At 35.1% G+C, this 21,933-nt stretch overlaps 1 protein-coding gene and 1 long non-coding RNA gene across 3 annotated transcripts in view; both read right to left on the bottom strand.

Annotated features, from left to right (window-relative positions):
• Positions 1-21,933, bottom strand: part of ACVR1C (activin A receptor type 1C) — a 73,343-nt gene that overhangs the window by 44,565 nt on the left and 6,845 nt on the right. The gene's annotated exons all lie outside the window — the stretch shown is intronic.
• LOC118012427 lies at positions 6,788-18,003 on the bottom strand. The gene is made up of 4 exons (XR_004679703.1): positions 17,600-18,003; positions 8,941-9,058; positions 8,201-8,374; positions 6,788-7,148 (listed from the first exon to the last, which is right to left on the bottom strand). It is a non-coding gene; the product is annotated as an uncharacterized LOC118012427 (long non-coding RNA).

Here is a 21,933-nt window from a genome sequence, read left to right as displayed (position 1 = left end):
TGGAAAGGGATAGCAAATGAAGTTGAAGAAGGAGGTAATTACCCAGAATAAGGAGGTCGATTAGAGTTTTCCCCACAAGAAAGATTGCCCTTTTCTTGTGTCTCCTCCCACCCCTTTAATTAGCCCCTTCCCCCCTTTTTGCCAATTAGTCTGTAAAAGCCAAGACATCTGTTACTCACAAGACATCTGTTACCCACATGAAACCAAAGGATGTGCACATTCCTAATCAACCAGAAAATAAATTTTCATCCATATTTACATGTGATGGCAAGCACACCGTGGTGTCCAGAAATGTAAAAACCATCACACTACAGAAAAATAACAAAATATATTGATTTGTATTAATGTGCTAACAAGAGTTAAAAAGCCAAATATTTACTTGGGAAATATTAGTCATTTTGAATTAGATACTATTTTCAATTAAGTCAGTTGCCTACATTTTGGGTCTATATGCTAAAATATCTCTTGACCAGTGCCTTACCCAAATTTCTGACACATACCCTCTCCTCTTCTCCAGGCATCAGTTGATTCAATTTCCCTAATTTTAGAGCAGGTTATAGAACACATTTTTTTTTTAATTCAGAAAACCATCTCAAATTTGACCTGCTGAATATAAAATTTTTTCATCATTTGCAGGCTTCTGAGTTAACAAAAGAACAATTCAAGCTCATCCATGTGCTGAATATGAAAAGAACACCAAGACAACTAGCACTAGTGTGTGTAAAAGAAAGCCAGACAGGGTCAAAGGAAATCAGGCAAAGACCTAGCTTCCCTTCTATTCCTTTTCAACATTTGATTTTCTTGCCATGGGGTCATTTCAGATCATTTCTCTTTCTTCATGGTAGGGAAAAATATGATAGAGAAAGAAAGCAGCATTAATAAAATATGGACAATATGAAGGTAAACTTCTTGGCCAAAGGAGTTTTCAATAGAGATGCAACTTTTAGAAATTCTATTTACCAGGCTGTATCCAAGGACATTCAGAAAGGAACCACTCTCATGGGATGATTCCATCCAGGAGAACTGTTTTCACTTCCAGCTGCAGGGCTCAAATTAGGAAGAGTCCAGCACATTTTAAATGATAGGACTAGCCATTTTGAATGCCCTCAGTCCACAGGCAACACTAGATGAAACCAGACGTTTCAGCCCACCTCCACCACGAACCACCCAACACTACAATATCTCCACATCTTAGATTCTTTGCCTGAAATATGATAAGGTCAGGAAGCAGATTTCTAAAGACCCCAGTTTTATAGTGTTTTCATGCTCTGAGCCCATGTCGCAATTCTCAATACAACTAACTACAGGGTTATCTTATGTATGATAAACAAAAAGAGAGAGCACCCCAAGAGGATAGGTTTATACCCCCAAATTCCCACACTGATATTTCAGTGGATGAACGGCTCCTACTACTTTATAATCCAACAAAATTTCTCCAGTTGATAATTGAAGATGATTGACTTTGTCATGTATCATATGAGAATCTAATGTTTTTTCCAATATCAGCACAATATTTTTAGGAAGAGAGGGGAAGTTCACCACCTCTCTGAATTGGACCAGACACCCAGCGTCTTGCCTAATCCCTCAATCACAGATATATACACCATCACAGAAATGGTACGCAAGACCAAAAGCTATTCAAGAGTACCACAGCATAGCAATCTGATTCTACAAAATAGAAGTGAAAACATTTCCCAATAATGTTTAAATGGCTGACAAAAAGAGTAAAGTTTAAAATTGGCCAGGATTATGTTATTTACTTATAGCCTCAAAATAGAGACTAGATACAGAAAGGACATGTCCTATGGCGTAATCCCAAAAAGCTGTTGGTGCAATTTAAAAACTTCTTAACAGAGAAAAATGATCAGTTTAACATTTTTGCTTATCAGCATAGTTATTAACTGAAAAGTTCACTTGTCAAAGAAGGGCTTTTCCAGGGCGCCTGGGTGGCTCAGATGGTTAAGCGTCTGCCTTCGGCTCAGGTCATGATCCCAGGGTCCTGGGATCGAGTCCCGCATCGGGCTCCCTGCTCCTTGGGAGCCTGCTTCTCCCTCTGCTTCTCTCTCTCTCTGTCTCTCATGAATAAATAAATAAAATCTTTAAAAAAAAAAAAAAAGAAGGGCTTTTCCAAAACTACTATTAGTAACATTATCCCCTAACTCGTACAGTATGGTACAAAAATAAGTCAACCATAAAGGGATATAATCTAAAAAGGGGGGATGACAATATTATTTGTGTGGATTCTCTTGAAATATCCCTGTGAAAGCATGAAAATGCAGAAGAATTCTGAGCTGGGGAGAGGACAACCTTTTCCTTGCTGCCTCTGGAAGTCACAGCAGTAGTTAGCAGCAGCCTGGCAGGGGTGGCAGTGGTGTGAGGACTGCTTTTGGGAACAGTGTGACATCTCTTAGAGTGCATCCTTGGTTCCTTAGGGAGGACACTTCCTGCAGTCCTCTGGCTAGCTTTAGACTTGGTAGCCATGGACAGAAGAAAAGGACCTCATTTGGGGTCTCCCATGTCAAAGCATCATGTCAAAGAAGAACAGGTTCCTAATCACAAGACACATTTCCTCTGCCACCCCACTCCCATGCAATTCTCCTTTAATTTGAGGAGTTATATTCTTGGGCTGCCAGCCTAAATGGCTCCTCATCAAACTGTTCTCTCAGTCTTGGGATTTTTTTTATTGTCTTCTAGTTAAGAAAAGAGTGATTGATGTTCAATGGATTCTAAGTACATCTAGAAAAAAAAAACAAAGTTCGTAGTCATTATTTGGGACCTCATAGGTTAGTCGGTCTGGGTTGGGTTCTTCCCATTTCTTGAACCTCATTTCTTATCACACAGCCCTTCAGACATACTGGTCTCCTTTTCATTGCTCTACACAACAAGTTCTTTCCCACCTCATGTCCTCCCACCCCACCTCCCCGGCTGTTCCCTTTGCCTGTTGTGTGCCTTCTCTCCTAATTCTTGGGGCTCAGCTCAAATGTCACCAACTCAGGGAAATCTTCAGATTCCTCTTGAAGAGTGATCTGATCTCCATCCTTTCTGGCATATTAGCTGATTTATTGTACCGGCCCCACTAGAATGAAAAGTCCATGAAGGCAGGGACCTTTCTTGCCTCATCTATCATCACATCCCCAACACCTACAATAGGGTATGGCAGATGATAAAAAAACAAGAAACATGTATTAAATTAAAAAGTCTAAAAAACTATACAGAAGAATGCAAAATGGTCAAACACATAAAAAGACTCACAACCCTGTAACTATTCTCATTGTGGTACATTATCTTCCAGTCTTTTTTTTTAAATAAGTTTCCATAGTAGAATCCTACCTATAAACATAATTTTACGTGCTTCCTTTTTATTCTGTCAGCATTATATCATGAGCTTTTATAATATCCTGTTTATAGTCACTTGATGGCATTTATAGACCCTCCACTGGTATAACTGAATGACATCCAGCATTTTCTTGCTTTTAGGCATTTCACTTGTTTCCAATTTTTTTAGTAGAATTTGAAAATGTTTATTGAATAAATGACTAAATAGATGGGTAAATTATTAGTCAAAAGTACAATGAGAATCCTTTATAGAGTTCACGTTTCCTGGTTCACTCAGTAAAATTCCTTTTTTTTTTTTTAAGCTCATCTTGAGGTATATATGCGTTTAGGTATGGCAGGCTTTTAAAAAATTTCCAATTTTTGCAATTAAATAACACTGTGTTGAACATCTCTGTGGATTAATCTTTAACCAAATTTAGTTTCCTAGGCTAGAGTCCCAGAAGTGGAATTACAACATCAGAACTTCTCGATAGACACTGTCAAATAGCTTTCCAGAAAAGTTGTACCAATTAAGATTTCCATTCGCCCTATATGAAGTACCCATTTCACATAGACTTGTCAGCATTAGATATTCTCACTAAAATCTTAATAAAATGATGGATGGAAGTTGCATCTTATTTTAATTTGCACTTCCCTATTATTGGGGTTGAACTTTTTTTTCCAAATATTTCCTCTGGATTTCCTCTTGGGTGAATTTTTTGTTCATGCCATTTAGCTCTTTGATAAGTCTTAAATTTCTTCTCAATTTGAAAGAGCTCTTTATAAAGGTAGAAATCCTTTGCCATATGTGTTACATATAACTTTTCCCACCTTCACATCTATTTGCTTCTTCCTAATGTACCATCTTCATAGTTTTTGAAAAAAAATAATACTTGTCCCTTGTCAAAAAGAAGTCAAGTAATACATATAATATAAAGAAGTAAAATAAAATAAATCACTCCTAATCCCATATCCCCAAAATGACTACTGTTAACATCCTCTCCAAATATCTTTATATGAAGCTTTACTTATAGCTATCAAAAAAACTAACGTGACAGATGGAAATTGTATCAATCAGTCTTTTCCTTGGCACTTTCTTCCTTTACCTTCAAGCTTAGGAAATCTCCCATCCCAGTTTATGATTTTTTAAATACACCTAATCCCTAAATTTATGTGGATTTGATGGTGGGAATAGATAATAAATAAATCTAATAAATAAATCTCTTTGACAGGTGATAAGTGAATTACTCTATGGTAAATTTCTAGATGTTAAAAAATTTCTTTAAATTATTATTTAAAGAATATTGTATTAGCCACGGTTCTCCAGAGAAATGGAACCAGTAGGATGTATATGTATACATACATGTACACACACACACACACAGCAGGAGAGAGAGAGACACTGAGAATTTATTTTAAGGAATTGGCTTACTGGATTGTGGTGACTGACAATTCCAAAATTTCCAGGGTAGGCTGCAGCAGGGAAGAGTTGATATTTCAGTTCAAGTCTGAAGACAGTTTGGAGGCAGAATTCCGTCTTCTTCTGGGGACCTCAGTTTGTTTTCTCTTATGGCCTTCAACTGATTTGTTGAGGCCCACCCAACTATAGAGGGTAATCTGCTTCACTGAAAGTCTACAGCCTTAAATATTAATCTCATCTAACAAATACCTTCACAACAACACCCAGACTGGTGTTTGACAAAATATGCAGGTGCTATGGCCTAACCAAGTTGACATAAAATTTACCTTCCCAAATATATGTCAAATATCATGGTAAGAGCTAAGAAAAGAAAAAAAGACCATTCCCTAAAGGAATTGGAGAGTTAAAGCACATTATGATAGTGTGGTAAGACAGTCAGTGATGTGTGCACAATGTGTTGGGGCACAGAGGCTGAGTACTGCTTAATCCAACCTGGGGGAGAGGGGAGAGGAGCAGGCAGGTAATTTTCTTTGAGGTGAGTCCTGAGGAGCACGGTTGTTCTTCACCATACCTAGTCCACTCCCCTCCTCCACAGTCTCATCTTACCCTCTCAGCAGTCATCAAATATCCTCCAGCCAGCCTCCATCAGCCTGGGGAAACTGACACAGTCCTCAAACAACAGTGGGAAATGTCTCCTGTTGTGGGGCTGATATGTACAGGCTTTAACCTGCCCCCACTTTGCTAATGTGTTCTTGTCACACCCACCCCCCACGTGGAACTCCATCCCCAGTCCCAAAAGTCATCTCAGCATTCCAGACACAGCCTCACAGGGCCCCTGGACTCAGCCGCTGGTTGGAAAAGCTCAGCCTTCCCTGGAGTTGCAGGATGGGGCTCAGAGCCCTCCCCAGGACAAAGTCCTGGAATTCTGCCTCCTCTTTGTCTGACCTGCTTGCCAACCCTTGCTGAGGTTACTGGGACCCTCAGGCTTTCAGCCAAGCACTGGCATGAGTGCATTCCAGACCTGTCAGCTCCTGGCCATATACCTATTGATATTCACATAAAATCATACTTGATAGTGGTTACCAGATTTCACCAACCAGTTAAATTTCAAAAATAATTTTGGGAATCAACCAGGTGGCACTAAATTTTTGCTTTCCCCAAGGAAGAACACTGGGGACCAGGGGAAGCACCCTCTATTACCATCATTTCAAAAAAGAAAGATTATTATAATACCAACCAAGTATGGAAGAACAGAAAGGAATTATAGACTGACTTTGCCAAGATCAAGGATATCTTTTTAAAATTTCAAATGTTAAAAAACATAATTACTTCTTATAATGTTAAATTTATTTTATCTTTTTCTGAAACAAATTGTTAATCTGGAGGTTGACTATGTATTAGAAAGTGGAGCTTGAGTGCCCAATCAATTCCTGTACTTTGTTTTGTTCACAATCAATGGCCACAACCCATATAAGAATGTTCTCTAAAATGGAAAAGGCAATATTCCATAGTGCTATTTTTACTCAGTATGGATATTCTGGAAAACTGAAAAATCTGAATAATAATAGCCACCCTCCCCAAGCTACAAGGAAAGCTAATAGTCCCAGATCAGTAGTCCTGGCTAACAAGGGACTTCCTTGTCTAGTGAACAGGCTACTGGGCTTTGGTCTCAACTCAATGAGCTCACTGTAGGCAATGCTTCCATCAGTACTGGGGCACAGAGCTTAGCACTATATTTGATCAATATGCACATTAGGGTCTATTTTACAAGACTTGGAGGATGAAATACTGCTTTTGGATCATGACAGACCTATAATTCAATATATTGCTTGTCATAGCTATGATATACTTGATCATAAACTCTTGATCAGGAGCATACCATTTTTAGTATTGTTCTCATGGGAAATTATGACCAATTATAACCAACTCCCATAAGGTACAATTTTCAGCAACATCTTGTAGTGATATGCAGAAATTGCTGTTGTGTTGCACGAAGAAATGAACCTGGGTAAAGAGGAGAACAATGCAGTTATTCTAATCCAGTCTGGTGCATTTAGGGTCCAAGTTAGAAGACCTGAGGTTCTAATCCTGGTTCTATTAATGTGGCCTTTGAGGCTTCCGTGTCCTCAACAGATCTGTCCGAGAGAGAATTCAATTTGATGATCTCTAATTGTTCTAAAGTTGTATGACCCAAAGAGATGAATGCATCCATGGCTACCATGTGGTATCAGAAAGAGCAATACGAGTGTTTGATACCCAGAGAACAAAGAAGTTGTTGTCCTGGAATCAGAGTTCACAAAGAAAATTGTTCAGGAAAATACTGTATCATTCTGATAAGGACTGAAGTGAATAATCTTGAGTTCATACTTTGGAGGTCCATTAATTCATAGAAATCTAATTTTGTGTTTCCAATCTCCATGAGGTAGAAAAGATAGGAAACAAATGGGAGAGGATCACAAAGAAGTTGGTGATGTAAGGAAAAGAACACATGACATGGTCAATCTATTTGGAAGAAATGAAATAAAACACAAAAAGTTAATGATAAAAACATAAGTTTTTAAAGCTAAGGAAGCTCTGGCTTGTTTAAGGGAGGCAATTAAGTAATCAGTAAAGAAACAAGTAATCAATTGTTAATAGTCAAACTACAGGGCTAAAAGAATATGCAGATAGAAAAAGAGAAAAACTATCTAAAGTTTAGAATGAAAGTAGCAAAGAAAATTGAAAAGTTAAAGTCCTTGAGTTCTCAGGGGTTCACTTGTCAGAAATTTTTATCATGATCCACAGTTACTCATTTATATGATCAGATATGGTAAGGAATAGATAATTCTCAATCTAGAAATAAAAGGAAACTATCCAAAGTAAGATGATCTAACTAAAAATAGATTGGTAAGTGAAGAGTTGAAAGGGGAAGAGGAGGGCAAGTGATTTAGAAAGAAAATCTTTTCTTAAAGGCTGATCCTCTCTGACATTGACCCCAAAACTCAAAGGATTGGCTTAGATAGTATGAACAACTCATATTATGGAACCATAAGACGGGCAGCATTGCCTGCCCCTCTATTCATAGAAGGTAACTGGGAGTAAGAGCTGAGGAATGGGAAATGAAATTTTTAAATACGTAATTTAAAAATATATACATAAATCTCAGACTTCTCGGGATTATCATAGCTGCTTATAGAAGGTGGGTCATATGGCTTTCTCGGGAATTACATTTTCCTTTGTTTATCAAAGCATTATTAAACAAAATAACTGTTTTTATTGCAGCTATACAAATATAGTTCAAGACATAAAAGTGAAGCAATATAAAAAGAAATTAGAAGACCTCAGAGAAGTCTCAAAGAATTCATATTAGAACAAAAGGGAAGGCTAAGGCAGATTGTCTTTTCTCAATTTTGCTGCTTCTCTTATGTTAAGCAAGTATAAAACAATACAACAACACAAAACTACAGCAAAGAAACAAACAAAAACCTTATCTTTGTAGTTCTGTTCATTTGAGTTTACTATTATCAGACTTCAGCAAGGTGTAGTGCAGGGCTCCTGAGTATCGGAAGACTCTCCACCCTGTAGTTGAAATCCGGAGTCACTGCTAGTCCAGCCTCATGGCCTGTGAAGTTATGACACCTCTCTAAATATGACTATGCCCTGGTGAAACATGGATAATAATTCCCTATCTTAGAGGGTTTTTATGTGATTCAGAGATATTTTAGATAAAACATTTCATGCACAGCAGATGTTTAAAAACAAAAACTAAAAATTAAGCTCCTGCTATTACAAATTGCAAGCTATATTCAGAGCTCAACATTCAAGGCCAAAACCACACTCCTTAAAAATAACTCTAAGTGTTTTGACAACCATTTCTGGCTTTAACTTTCTCTTTGGTAGTTAACACTGCCACTTCAAGGTGATAAAATTGGCAGCTCCAAAACAAAATAGAAATTTTTTGTTAAAAAAAAGTCTTTGGCATCTGAGCATGATCAAAGAGTAGAAGTATCTAGAATGTTAATTCTCATATTGGTTACTACATTAATTTTTTTCCCTTCTCAACCAATTATTTCTTGGGTCTGACAAATAAATTTGGGAAGGACAGATACGTCAATGGAAAAATGAACAAAGTAAATGACAATACATTATTTCCATTTGCCAAATAAGAAATGATTTTGTAAATTACAACACCCAGAATTAGCAAGGGGTTATCAGTGAAATTTCACCTTTATTCATAGTTGGTAGAGCATCAATTGGTACAAACTTCTGGGAGTACAATCTGAAATGTTTGTCTCAGGAATCCTAAAAATGTTTATATTCTTCATGGCTGTATTTCCACTTCCTCTTTATAAAATAATCAGGAAAACAAAATTTTATTTTAAATTTCCATTGCAGTTACTATTCACAAAAGTAAAAATTGGAAATAATCAAAATCTCCCTAAATCAAAATGTGTAAGTAAATGTTGACACAACATATGAGGCATAATATCCTGTTTTTAATAATATTTAAACAGAATGGAAATTGCTCACTGTAAATACTAAATGAAAAGTAGAATCATATAGGATATGATTTCAATTTACATGTATATGCACAGAAATAAGGACTAGAAGGAAATACATCTAAATATTAATAGTGGTTTCCTCTAAGCTAAAAACTAAAGATGATTTTTACATTTTTCAACTCTTTTCTCTAATTTCCTATAATGAACACATTAATACTATGACACTAAGATCATCATATTTTGTTAAAATCATGCCTTACTCTATAGAAGTATTTCATTCACAGGGATTTGTTTTGGAAATCATAGGGATATCTTCAGTCAGCAATTCTACATAGGTCTTTAAAATAACACTGATGCTGGAGTCTGGTGAACACCAACATGCCCACTGCCATTGTTACTCCACAGTTTACAGCAACTCTATTTTCCAGACCAAATATTAGAATTTGTGGTCTGAAAATAGCCTAGCATATTTGAAAGCAGGGTTGTCCCTGAAAATTCACGTACATGAGTATTACAGGATGACTCCCACTCAACACTGGAAACTTCCCTGATCCTGAAATGTAAACCAACAGACTCGCTAGCCTGATGATCTTTCCATAATTTTACCCCTCATCTTTAAATCTGTCTTGGAAGAGGGTCAAAACACCCATAGTGACTTTCCCTAACTGTATAGAAGACAATCAAGAAAATGCTGACTGCCCACTGTGTGCATGACACTCTACTGAATGAGGAGTACCTCTAATCTAACTCAGCAAAATGAGCTTTGTTAATGCATTAATGAGCCCGTGTATAGACTGCTGGTGCAAGCAAAATTTTCCATAAGCAAGTTTAATGCTATAGGAAACCAACAAAAAGAGCCCAAGCAGCCCATAAGTGCTCCCTTGTAGGTGATAAATGACCTTTCAAGTCGAACCAAAAGCTTTTACCTAAAAGAGCAGGTGAGTAATGCTGCATTTACAATAGGCTTTATCTATGTATGGATGATGTCCCTTAGTTGCAATTTCCTTTGCCCAGAGAAGAAATGACTACTACTCTAGGCTAATGAATTAAACGCAGTCTAATTTATCCTAATTTGATTTCATTTCTTTCTACTTTATGCCATTTTACAGACTGAGAATGATACACACACACACACACACATTTTAACAGAAATCCCTTATTTATATAGCAAAAGCAAATTATTTGTAATTTCAAAATATTTTATGTTTATATAACCAACCCTATCAGTGCATATGGTAAAAAATATATATATAATATAGTAAGAATTAAAATAGAAAGCATCTATCCCACTTCTCCCCACTTCTCCCCAGTCTCACTTCACAAAGGCACTTTTAACTATTTTTGTTGTTGTTCTCTAGGACATTATCATAGGACATTAACTCTAAAAATACACGGCTGTTCTTAATTAACCAATTGGAAACATTATCGGCTAACTTCTTGATTTATACAAGATTTCTTAGTTCTCATACGTGCTCTCCAATCTGGGAGGGGAGGATCTGGTTTATTAAGATTGAATTTACATATAATAACATTCATCCTTTTTAGTGTTCAGTTTTATGGGTTTGACAACTGCAGTTCAATCACCCCTCCTCCCAGATTTTCTCAGACTCTCTTTTAGACAACTTCTGCCTCTCCAGCCCCTGGCAAGCAGTGATATTTTGTGTTCCTGATGTTTGCCTTCTCCAGAATGTCAAATGAATGCAGCCTTTTGATTCTGGCTTCTTTCATTTACTTCTTAAGGCCTTCATTCATGTTGTTGCATACATCGGTATTCACTGAATGGACGTAAAACAGTTTGTTTATCCATTCACAAGTTAAAAGCCATGTGGGTTTTATCCCCCAGTTTTTGATGATTAGGAATAAGCTTGTAATAAACTTTAATATACAGATCTTTGTGGGAAATAACTTTCATTTCTCTTTGCTAAATATCTAGAAGTGAAATTACTATATTTTATATAGAATGTATGTTGAACTTTATATAAAATTGCCGAAGTGTTTTTTTCTGAAGTGGCTATCCCACTTTATATTCACCAGTAATGGATGAGAGTTCTGGTTATTTAGGATTCCTACCAACACTTGGTATTGTCATCTTTGTTTTCTTGAGCTTTTTTTGGTTGCTGTTTGTTTGTTTTAGCCATTCAAATAGATATGCGGTGGCATGTCGCTGTGGTTTAATAAGGATTTCCTCAATGACTAATGATACTGGGCAGCTTTGGTGTTTCCACTTATATATGTTCTTTATATCTGTTCAACTGTTTTGCCCACTCTTACTGGGTTGTTTTCTTATTGAGTTTTGAGAATTCTTTATATATTCTGATTCAAGTGTCTTATTAAATATGTGTCATGCAAATACTATCTCCCAGGCTGTGTGGCTTGTCTTTTCATTCACTTAACAGCATCTTTCAAAAAATATGTTTTGAATTTTGATGAAATCCAATTTATCAATATTTTCTTCTATGGATTGTGCTTTTGATGATCACATTTAAGAAATATTGCCTAACCCAAGACCAAAAGATTTTCTTCTACATTTTCTTTTAGAAGTTTTTATACTTTTACTATGGAAAGAGCCAAGATGTCCATCAATAGATGAATGGATAAAAAAGATGTGGTATATAGATACAATGAAATATTATGCAGCCATCAAAAAAATGAAATCTTGCCATTTGCAATGACATGGATGGAACTAGAGGGTATTATGCTAAGCGAAATAAGTCAATCAGAGAAAGACAAGTATAATATGATCTCACTGATATGAGGAATTTGAGAAACAAGACAGAGGATCATAGGGGAAGGGAGGAAAAAATGAAACAAGATGAAGCCAGAGAGGAAGACAAACCATAAGAGACTCTTAATCTCAGGAAACAAATTGAGGGTTGCTGGAGTGGTGGGGGGTGGAAGGGATGGGCTGAGTGATGGACATTGGGGATGGTATGTGCTATGGTGAGCGCTGTGGATTGTAAGACTGATGAATCACAACCTGTACCTCTGAAACAAATAATACATTATATGTTAAAAAAAAAAAAAAAGAAGAAGAAGATAGCAGGAAGGGAAAAATGAAGGGGGGGAAATAGGAGGGGGAGATGAACCATGAGAGACTATGGACTCTCATGGTTTTAGAGGGGAGGGGAATGGAGGGATGGGTTAGCCAGGTGATGGGTATGAAGGAGGGCACATATTGCATGGAGCACTGGTTGTTCTACACAAACAATGAATCATGAAACACTACATCAAACACTAATGATGTAATGTATGGTGACTAACATAACATAATAAAATAAAATTTTAAAAAAGTTTTTATAGTTTTAGATTTTATTTTCAGGTGCATGATCTATTTTAATACTTGCACACATGCAAGGCATGTTTTGAGGTACTTTTCTTTCTTTCTTTTTTTGAGTATGAATGTCTAATTATTCCATCATCGTTTGTTGAAAAGACTATCATTTCACCATAGCATTTACCTTAGTAAAAAAAAAAAAAATCAATTGGCTATATATGTATGGGTCTATTTGTGGTCTCTCTATCCTATCCCATTAATCAATGTGCCTCTCCTTTTGCCAATAATACAGTCTTAATTACTGTAGATTTATGAGTCTTCAAGTAAGTTACTGTAAATATGACAACTTTGATCTTCTTTTTTCAAAATTGATTTGGTTATTCTAGTTCCTTTACCTTTCCACATAAATTTTAAAACAACTTGGTGAATTCTGCAAAAATCCCTGCAGGAATTTTAATTGGAACACTGATTGGGATTACACTGAGTCTATAAACCAAATTGGGAGATAACTGCCATATTAACAACATTGTGACTTTGATTCTGTGAATGTAGTATATTGTTCCATTTATTCAGGTCTTATCTAAACTCTTTCAAATGTGTTTTAGAGCTTTTAAGAGACTTTCCATATATCCTGTTAGATTTTCACCTAAGTATTTCATGGGTTTTTAGGTGCTATTGTAAAGGGCTCCCTTTTTTTCCAATTTCTAATTTTTCATTGCTAGTATATATAAAAATACAATTGAATATGTGTATTAATGTGTATCTTGCAACCTTGAATTTGAACTAGAATTTATCCATTCTAATTCCTTTTTTGGAGATTCTTTGGCATTTTCTCTATATAAAGCCAAATAATCTGTGAATGGAGAAAACTTTGCTTATTCCTATCCAATCCATATGCCTTTTATACATTTCTCTTATCTTCATGCATTGGCTAGGACTTTCAGTGCAGCACTGATAACAATTGGTAAGAATAGACATCTTTGCCTTGTTCTCACCTGTAGTGAGAAACATCCAGTCTTTCATAGGTAAGTGTGATGTTAGCTGTAAGTTTTCTGAAGAAGCTCTTTGTCATGTTAAGGAAGTTCACTTCCATTCTTAGTTTGGGTGAATTTTTATAGATGTTGAGTACTGACACCTGGTTTTCATGCATCTATTGATACTATCATATGTTTTTTTATTCTTTAGTCTTCTGAGTGGTAAATTGGAATATTAGATTTTTGAATGTTGAACCAGCCTTACACTCCCCAAAATAAACTCCACTTGATCATGATGTATTATCCTGTAATATCCTGTTTATAATATTTGATTTGATAATATTTTATTGGGGATTTTTGCATCTCTACGAGAGATATTAGTATGTAGTTTTCTTTCACTAAGATGTCTTTTCCTAGTTTTGGTCTCAGTGTAATGCTGATCTTATAAAATGAGATGATAAGTATCCCCTCCAGTTCTGTATTCTGAGTTTGTGTAGACTAAACGTTATTTCTTCCTAATATTTTTAAGTAAGCTCTATGCCCAACGTGGGACTTGAACTTATGACCCTGAGATTAAGAGTCATATGCTCTACTAGTTGTAACAGCCAGGTGCCCCTCTTCCTAAATTTTTTTGACAGAATTCACCAGTAAAGCCATCCGAGATTAGAGTCTTCTTTAACAGAAATTATCCAGTTTATCTATTACTTCTTGAGGGGCCTTTGGTAGTTTGTACTTCTCAAGGAATTTGTTCATTTCTTAAGTTTCCTAACTGTGAGCATAAAGATGTTTTGAAATGTTTCCTAGTTTTTAATTTTTATATATGTAGGATGTGTAATGACATCCCCTCTTTCACTTTTGACATTGGTAATTTGGGTTGTTCCTCTTTTCCTTAGTAAATCTAGCCAGAAGTGAGTCAGTTTTACTGATCTTAAAAAAATATTTTGCTATTCTTGATATTCTTTAATGTGTTCCTGTTTTCAACTTCATTGATTTCTCTTCTTATCTTTATTATTTTATTCCTTCTATTTGCTTTGACTTCATTTGCTATTCCTTTAAATTTCATTCTAACTGCTTTAGATGTATTCCACAATTTTTGTTATGTTGTAGTTTCATTTTCTTTTAATTAAAAATAATATATATATTTTTACTTCTACTTTAATCCATGAGTATTTAGACATTTGTTGCTTAATTCTGAAATATTTGGTAATTTTCCAGATAAGCTCCTGTTGATTTCTAGTTTATTTCCACTATGTTCAGAGAAAATACTCCGTGTACTTTAAACTTTTTTAAATGTATTAGGTTTGTTATATGACCCACATTATGGTTTATCTTGATTAACATTCTATATGTTCTTTAAAATAATGTATATTCTGTTGTAGTTAGCTGGAATGTTACGTAAATGTCAATTAAGTCAAGTGGGTTTAAAGTGTTTCTCAAATCTTACATATCCTTACTAATTTTGGGCCCACTTATTCTATCAGTTATGAGAGAGTAGTGTTGAAGTCAAAATATAATTATATACTTGTCTGTTTCCCTTTCAAGTTCTATCAATTGCTGTTTCATGCATTTGAAGCTCTAAGATTAAGTACATATGCATTTAAGATTATCACATCTTCTTGGTGAAGTGAGTCCTTTATCATAATGGAATATCCCCTGCAACATTCTACTTTCTGAAGTCTACTTTGTTATTAATCTAGTCACTCCAGCTTTCTTATGATCAGTGTTTCCATGGTATAACTTTTTCTCATACCTTTACTTTTATTCTATTCGTGTCTTTATAGTTAAAGTGCATCTCTTATATTGAAAGCGAGTTTCTTATAGCCAGTGTATAGCTAGAGCTATACTCTCAGTTTTTTAACTGGTGTATTTAAAGGACTCACATTTAATGTAATTATTGATATGGTTGAATAAAAATCTACCATTTTATTGGTTCCTTTCTATTTGTTCCACCTGTGTTTGGTGCACCTTTGCCATTTTATCATGTTTTTGGATTAAAAATTTTTATTTCATTTCATGTACTTTATTATATTCTTATTTGTGCATTTATAATTTAATATTTTAAGGGTTGTACTTGGTTGTACAATATGCATCTTTAATCATAGTGTAACTTCAAATCATACTATGATCCTTCACATATAATATAAAAAACTAAACAATTGTATATTCTCAATTCCTCCTTCCCATTCTTTGTGCTAAGGCTGTCATACATTTTATCTATACCTATGCTATACAATCAAAAAGCACTATTACTATTTTTGCTTTAGAAAGTCGATGATATTTCAGAGTGATTAAAGTTAAGGAAAATATATTTTATATTTATCTTCATTTTAGCCATTTCCAGAGATATGTATTTCTCTGTGCGCATTCAAGTCTATGATACTGTACACTTTCTGTCTGAAAACATTCTTTTAACATTTTTTGCTGTATAGGTCAAGAAGTAATGAATTCTCAGTTTTTATTTATTGAAAATGTCTTCATTTCACCTTTATTTTAAAAGATAACTTCAGGGGTGCTTGGGTGGCTCAATCAGTTAAGTGTCTGCCTTCAGCTCAGGTCATGATGTCAGGGTCCTGGGATGGAGTCCCACATCAGGCTCCCTGCGCAGCAGGGAGTCTGCTTCTGCCTCTCCTTTTGCCCCTCCCCCCACTTGTGCACTCTCTCTCTAATAAATAAATAAATACAGTATTTTTTAAAAAGTAAAAGATAACTTCATGTGGTATGGAACACTGGATTGCTTTATCCTTGTGCACTTTAAAGTTGTCACTTTATTGTTTTTTTGTTTGCACAGTTTCTGTTGAGAAGTCTGCTGTAATTCTTAACTTTATTCCTCTGTAATAGGTCTATTCTATTTGGGCTGTCTTCAAGATTTACTCTTTTATCTGAATTTTATCAATTCATACATGATGTGTCTAACAGTGTGGGGTTTGGGGAAAGAGATATTTATCCTGCTTGGGCTTCTCTGAGCCTCTATGATTGGTAATTTGATGCCTTTCATTGTATTTGGAAAATTATTAACCAATATATCTCTTCAAATAGTTCTTCTATCCCATTCTGTCCCTTTTCCATCTAGGATTCCATTTACACATACGTTATACCACTTCATATTGTCTCACACCTTTTGGATGCTCTGTTTTGGGCCTTTTCACTCTTTCCTTTTTATTTCCTGACACCCCCCATTTTAGAGCAATGCTGGATAAAATATGCACTAAGGAATGACTTTCTAATACTGTAATTACACGATTATAAGGCCATTTCTATTGGTCTATCTTCAAGTTCATGATTCTTTCTTTGGCTGTGCTGAGTCTACTGATAAGCATATCAAGAGTATTCTTCATCTCATGCTTTCATATCTAGCATTTCCATTTGACATTTTCTTACATTCTCTTTCTGCTAAAATGCCACATATTTCATGTGTATTTTCCACCTTTTCTACTACAGTTTTTAATCATGATTATTTTAAATTCTTATATGATAGTTCCAACATCTGCATCATAAATAAATCCTGAGTGCCCTGTCTCTTGCAAGTCATTTCCTTGATTATTTGTGTGTCTCATCATGTTTGGTTGATGTCAATATAATTACACAGCTGTTAAATGTAATCATACAATTATAAGGTCTTTACACTGGAGGTGTAAAGGAGGTGTCATGGGATAAAAAGGGAAGTGAAGTTGGCAAAATGAAGTGTTAAGTGTAAAGAGTGATGTATGAAATAGTACTATATTGACTCAAAATGAACATTAATTTAAGAAAAAATACATGTACGCTTAGAACAACTACTAAAAAATAATTAAAAGAGAGTGTTAAGAAATCAATAAAGGAAATGAAATGGAATACTCAAAAAAAGTGACTAGCCCAAAAAAAGGCAAAAAAAGGAGAAACAGAAACAATAAAAAGAGAGACAAATAGCAACATGGTAGGCATGAATCCATACCAATAATTACACTAAATGTTAATGACCTTACCACTGGAATTAAAGGCAGATATTATAATATAGTTAAAGGATAAAAATCAAGAACCAACTATATGCTATGTACAAAAATTTCACATCCAAGATAAAGACACAGATGGGGTGTAAGTAAAAGTATGGGAAAAACAAACATGCAAATATGAATTATAAAAAAGTTGGCATACTTACATAATTGCACAGAGTAGACATGAAGACAAAAGTATTACTGAGATGAAGTGGGATATTTCATAATAATTGGTCATTGCATCAAGAAGACATGACAACTGTAAATGTGTGTGTACCTAATAAGAGAGTTTCAAAATATATGAAATAAAAACTGACCGAACTAAAGGGAGAGAAAGGTAAATCCACAAGTACAGTTGGAGATTTTTAACAACCCTCTCAGTAAAAATATAGATGATGTGAACAATACTATCACAAACTTTATCTAGTTGGCGTTTACAAAGCAATACACTCAAAGTTAAAACTAATCTATGCTGGATAAAATATGCACTAAGGAATGACTGGGTAGAAACAGGAGGAAACTTACTGCGGTGATGCTTATTATTAACATCTTGAAAAGATTAAGGGAATGAATTTCTCAAAACACCATGAATGCACACATAAGATTTGTGAATGTTGTTATATGTAATTGTTTCATGGAAAGAGAAAAATGTTAGCAAATATTGTACTTGTGTGATATGCATACTGAAGTATTTAGAGGGTAGTGTACTGATATTTGTAACTTATTTAGAAATACATAAAAATAATATGTATTTGATGAATAGAGGAATAGATAAATGGATATATATGTGATAAAACAAGCATAATGGTATGATCTAATTGGTGGATATATGGATGGATGTTAACTAAATTTCTTTCAATTCCAGTTGATAAAAAGTTTATTTTTTTATTATTATTATTAGTTTCAGGGATATAATTTAGTGATTCATCAGTTGCATATAACACCTAGTGCTCACTACATCAAGTACCCTCCTTAGCTCATCACCCAATTACCCCATCCCACCAACCCCCTCCCCTCCACCAACCCTGTTTGTTTCCTATAGTTAAGAGTCTCCTATGGTTTGCCTCCCTCTCTGTTTTCATCTTATTTTATTTTTCCTTCCCTTTCCCTATGTTCATCTGTTTTGTTTCTTAAATTCCACATATGAGTGAAATCATATGGTATTTGTCTTTCTCTGACTGATGTAGTTTGCTTAGCATAATACCTTCTAGTTCCACCCACATCATTGCAAATGGCAATATTTCATAGTTTTTGATGGCTGAGTAATATTCCATTGTTAATATATACCACACCTTCTTTATCCATTCATCTGTTGATGGACATCTGGGCTCTTTCCATTGTTTGGCTATTGTGGACATTGCTGCTATAAACATTGGGGTGCAGGTGCCCTTTCAATTCATTATGTTCATATCCTTTGGATAAATACCTACTAGTGCAATTGCTGGGTCATAGGGTAGTTCTATTTTCACCCTTTTGAGGAAACTCCATACTGCTTTCCAGAGTGGCTGCACCAGTTTTCATTCTCACCAACAGTGTAAGAGGGTTCCCCTTACTCCACATCTTTGCCAACATCTATTGTTTCCTGAGTTAATTTTAGCCATTCCGACTGGTGTGAAGTAGTCAATTGATGAAAAGTTTAATAAAATGTTTAGGCAAAACAAAAATGAAATGAATCTGAAATGAAATAAATCTTTTCCAGAAAATAAAAATGCATGAGAATTCATTGTCACAAGAACTGAACTAAGAAATGTTCTTCAAGCTAAAGGAAAAGGACAACACATGTAAATTCACATCTACACAGAGTAATGAAGAGCAATGAACAGAAATGATAAATAGGTGGGTAAATGCAAAATCTTACATTCATTTTTTAATTCATATAAAGGTAATTAAGTATTTAAGCCAAAATAAGAACAATTTTTTTCAAGGCTATAAAATATTTAGAAGTAAAACATGTGAGATTAGGGGCGCCTGTGTGGCTCAGTCATTGGGCATCTGCCTTCGGCTCAGGGCATGGTCCCATGGTCCTGGGATCGAGCCCTGCATTGGGCTCCCTGCTCCGCGGGGGGCCTGCTTCTCCCTCTCCCACTCCCCCTGCTTGTATTCCCTCTCTCGCTGTGTCTCTCTCTGTCAAACAAATAAAATCTTTAAAAAAAAATGTGAGATTAATAACACAAATGACAAGAAGAGGAAGAATATGGTAATACAGTTCTCAGATTAAACTATGATAATTTAAAGTTGGATATTATAAAACTTATAACAATTACTAAAAGTAAGACAAAGAGATGTAGCTTATAAACCAATAGTGGAAATAATACAGAATAGTAACATTTTGTCACTTAAACCAAACAAAGGCAAAAAATAGAAAGAAATAAAGGGAAAGACATAAAAACAACAAGATGACAGATTTAAACACACCCATATTGATAAATACATTAAATGTATATGGTCTAAATTCTCCAGTTAAAAGACAAGTATGTAAGCCTGAATAAAAAAGCAGGACCTAACCATATGCTCTATACAAGAAGGCCAATTTAAATATATATTTTTATGTGTGTGTGTGTGTGTATACACACACATATAAGTATATATACATATGTATACATATATACATTACAAGTTTAGAATAAGAGGATGGGACGTCTATGATATGTAGGCACTGAGCAAAACAAAGTAGGAGTACCTATATTAAAAGAGATATACAAATATTAAGCATAAGAAAGCTGGGATGGCCATATTAATGTTAACTGAGCAAACTTTAAAACAAAGATTACCAGTGATAAAGAGAGACATGTCATAAGAATAAATAACACCAGGGGTAAAGTGGAAGATTTCCTAATGATAAACATGCATTAAGAGGACATAACAAGGGGTGCCTGGGTGGCTCAGCCATTAAGCGGCTGCCTTCAGCTCAGGTCATGATCCCAGGGTCCTGGGCCAGAGCCCCGCATCAGGCTCCCTGCTCCACGGGAAGCCTGCTTCTCCCTCTCCCACTATTCCTGCTTGTGTTCCTGCTCTCGCTAACTCTCTCTCTGTCAAATAAATAAATAAAATCTTTTTTTTAAAAAAAGGACATAACAATCTTAATGTACCCATTAACAAAATTTTCAAATACATGCAGCAAAAATCAGAAAAACTAAAAAGAGGAGTAGACAAATTCACATGTATGTGGGAGATATCAACAATCCTCTCTTGGTAATTGATAAAATAAGACAGAAAATCAGTAAAGATAAAGAAGCCTTGAATAACACTGTGAAACAACTTGACCTAAATAACATCTATAGAACACTCCACCCAACAACAGCAGAACATACATTATTTTCAAGAACATGTATTACATTTACCAGGTCAGACACAGGTTAGGCTCTAAAACAAATAGATAAATTCAGAAAAATTAAAATCATACAGATTATATTCTTTCACTCCCAGTGGATTTAAATTGGAAGTCAATAACAAAAAAACAACCTGAAAATTCCAAAAATATTTGGAAATTAAACAAGAGACATCTAAATAGCCCACAAGTCCCAGAAAATCATAAAGAAATCTAGAAAATATTCTGAATTCACTGAAAGTTAAAATACAACATAGCACAATTTATGGATAAGCTGAAGCAGTTGCCAAGAAGAAAACTTGAAGCTTTAAATGCCTATATTAGAAAAGAAGAAAGGTTGGGGCGCCTGGGTGGTTCAGTCATTAAGCATCTGCCTTCAGCTCAGGTCATGATCCCAGGGTCCTGGGATCGAGCCCCACATCGGGTTCCCTGCTCCGCGGGAAGCCTGCTTCTCCCTCTCCCACTCCCCCTGCTTGTGTTCCCTCTCTCGCTGTGTCTCTCTCTCTGTCAAATAAATAAATAAAATCTTAAAAAAAAAAAAAAAGAAAAGAAGAAAGGTCTTAAATGAATGATTTAAGAAAAGGTCATCAAACTATGACCCATTGGTTGGCCCATTTGTAAATAAAGCAACACCTATTTGTTTATGTATTGTCTATGGTTGCTTTTATATGAAAATGGCTGAATCAGATAATTGCAAAAGAGACTCTTTGGCCCACCAGCCTAAAATATGTATTATCTGATCCTTTAAGAAAAAGTTTGCCCACTGTTGATCTAAAGTATCAACTTAAGAAGTTAGAATAAAAAAGAATAAATCAAACTCAAAGTAAGTACAAGAAGGAAATATAAAGAGTAGGAAACAACTAAAGAAAAAAAACCCTGAAAATCAATAAAACCAAAAGCTATTTACTGGAAAGAATTCAATAAAACTGATAAACTTCCAACTACACCAATCAAGGTAAAAAGAAAGAAAATTCAAATTCCCAATGTCAGGGATATAAGAGGAGACAGCACTATAAATCCTACAGATATTAAAAACATAACAAAGAAATATTAGGAAAAACTTTATGATAATGGCAATATAAAAAGCAGAGTTCAGTAAAAACAGTTCTAAAAGAGCATCTTCATCTTGATTTGGCACAATAAATCTCATTCTTTTAGGGAAGTCCATTT

Source organism: Mirounga leonina, unplaced genomic scaffold (genome assembly GCF_011800145.1).
Source record: "Mirounga leonina isolate KUSES-001 unplaced genomic scaffold, KU_Mleo_1.0 Mir_151, whole genome shotgun sequence".
NCBI lineage: Eukaryota > Metazoa > Chordata > Mammalia > Carnivora > Phocidae > Mirounga > Mirounga leonina.
The sequence above is the reverse complement of the archived record's forward strand: the minus strand, read 5'-3'. Positions and strand labels throughout refer to the sequence as shown.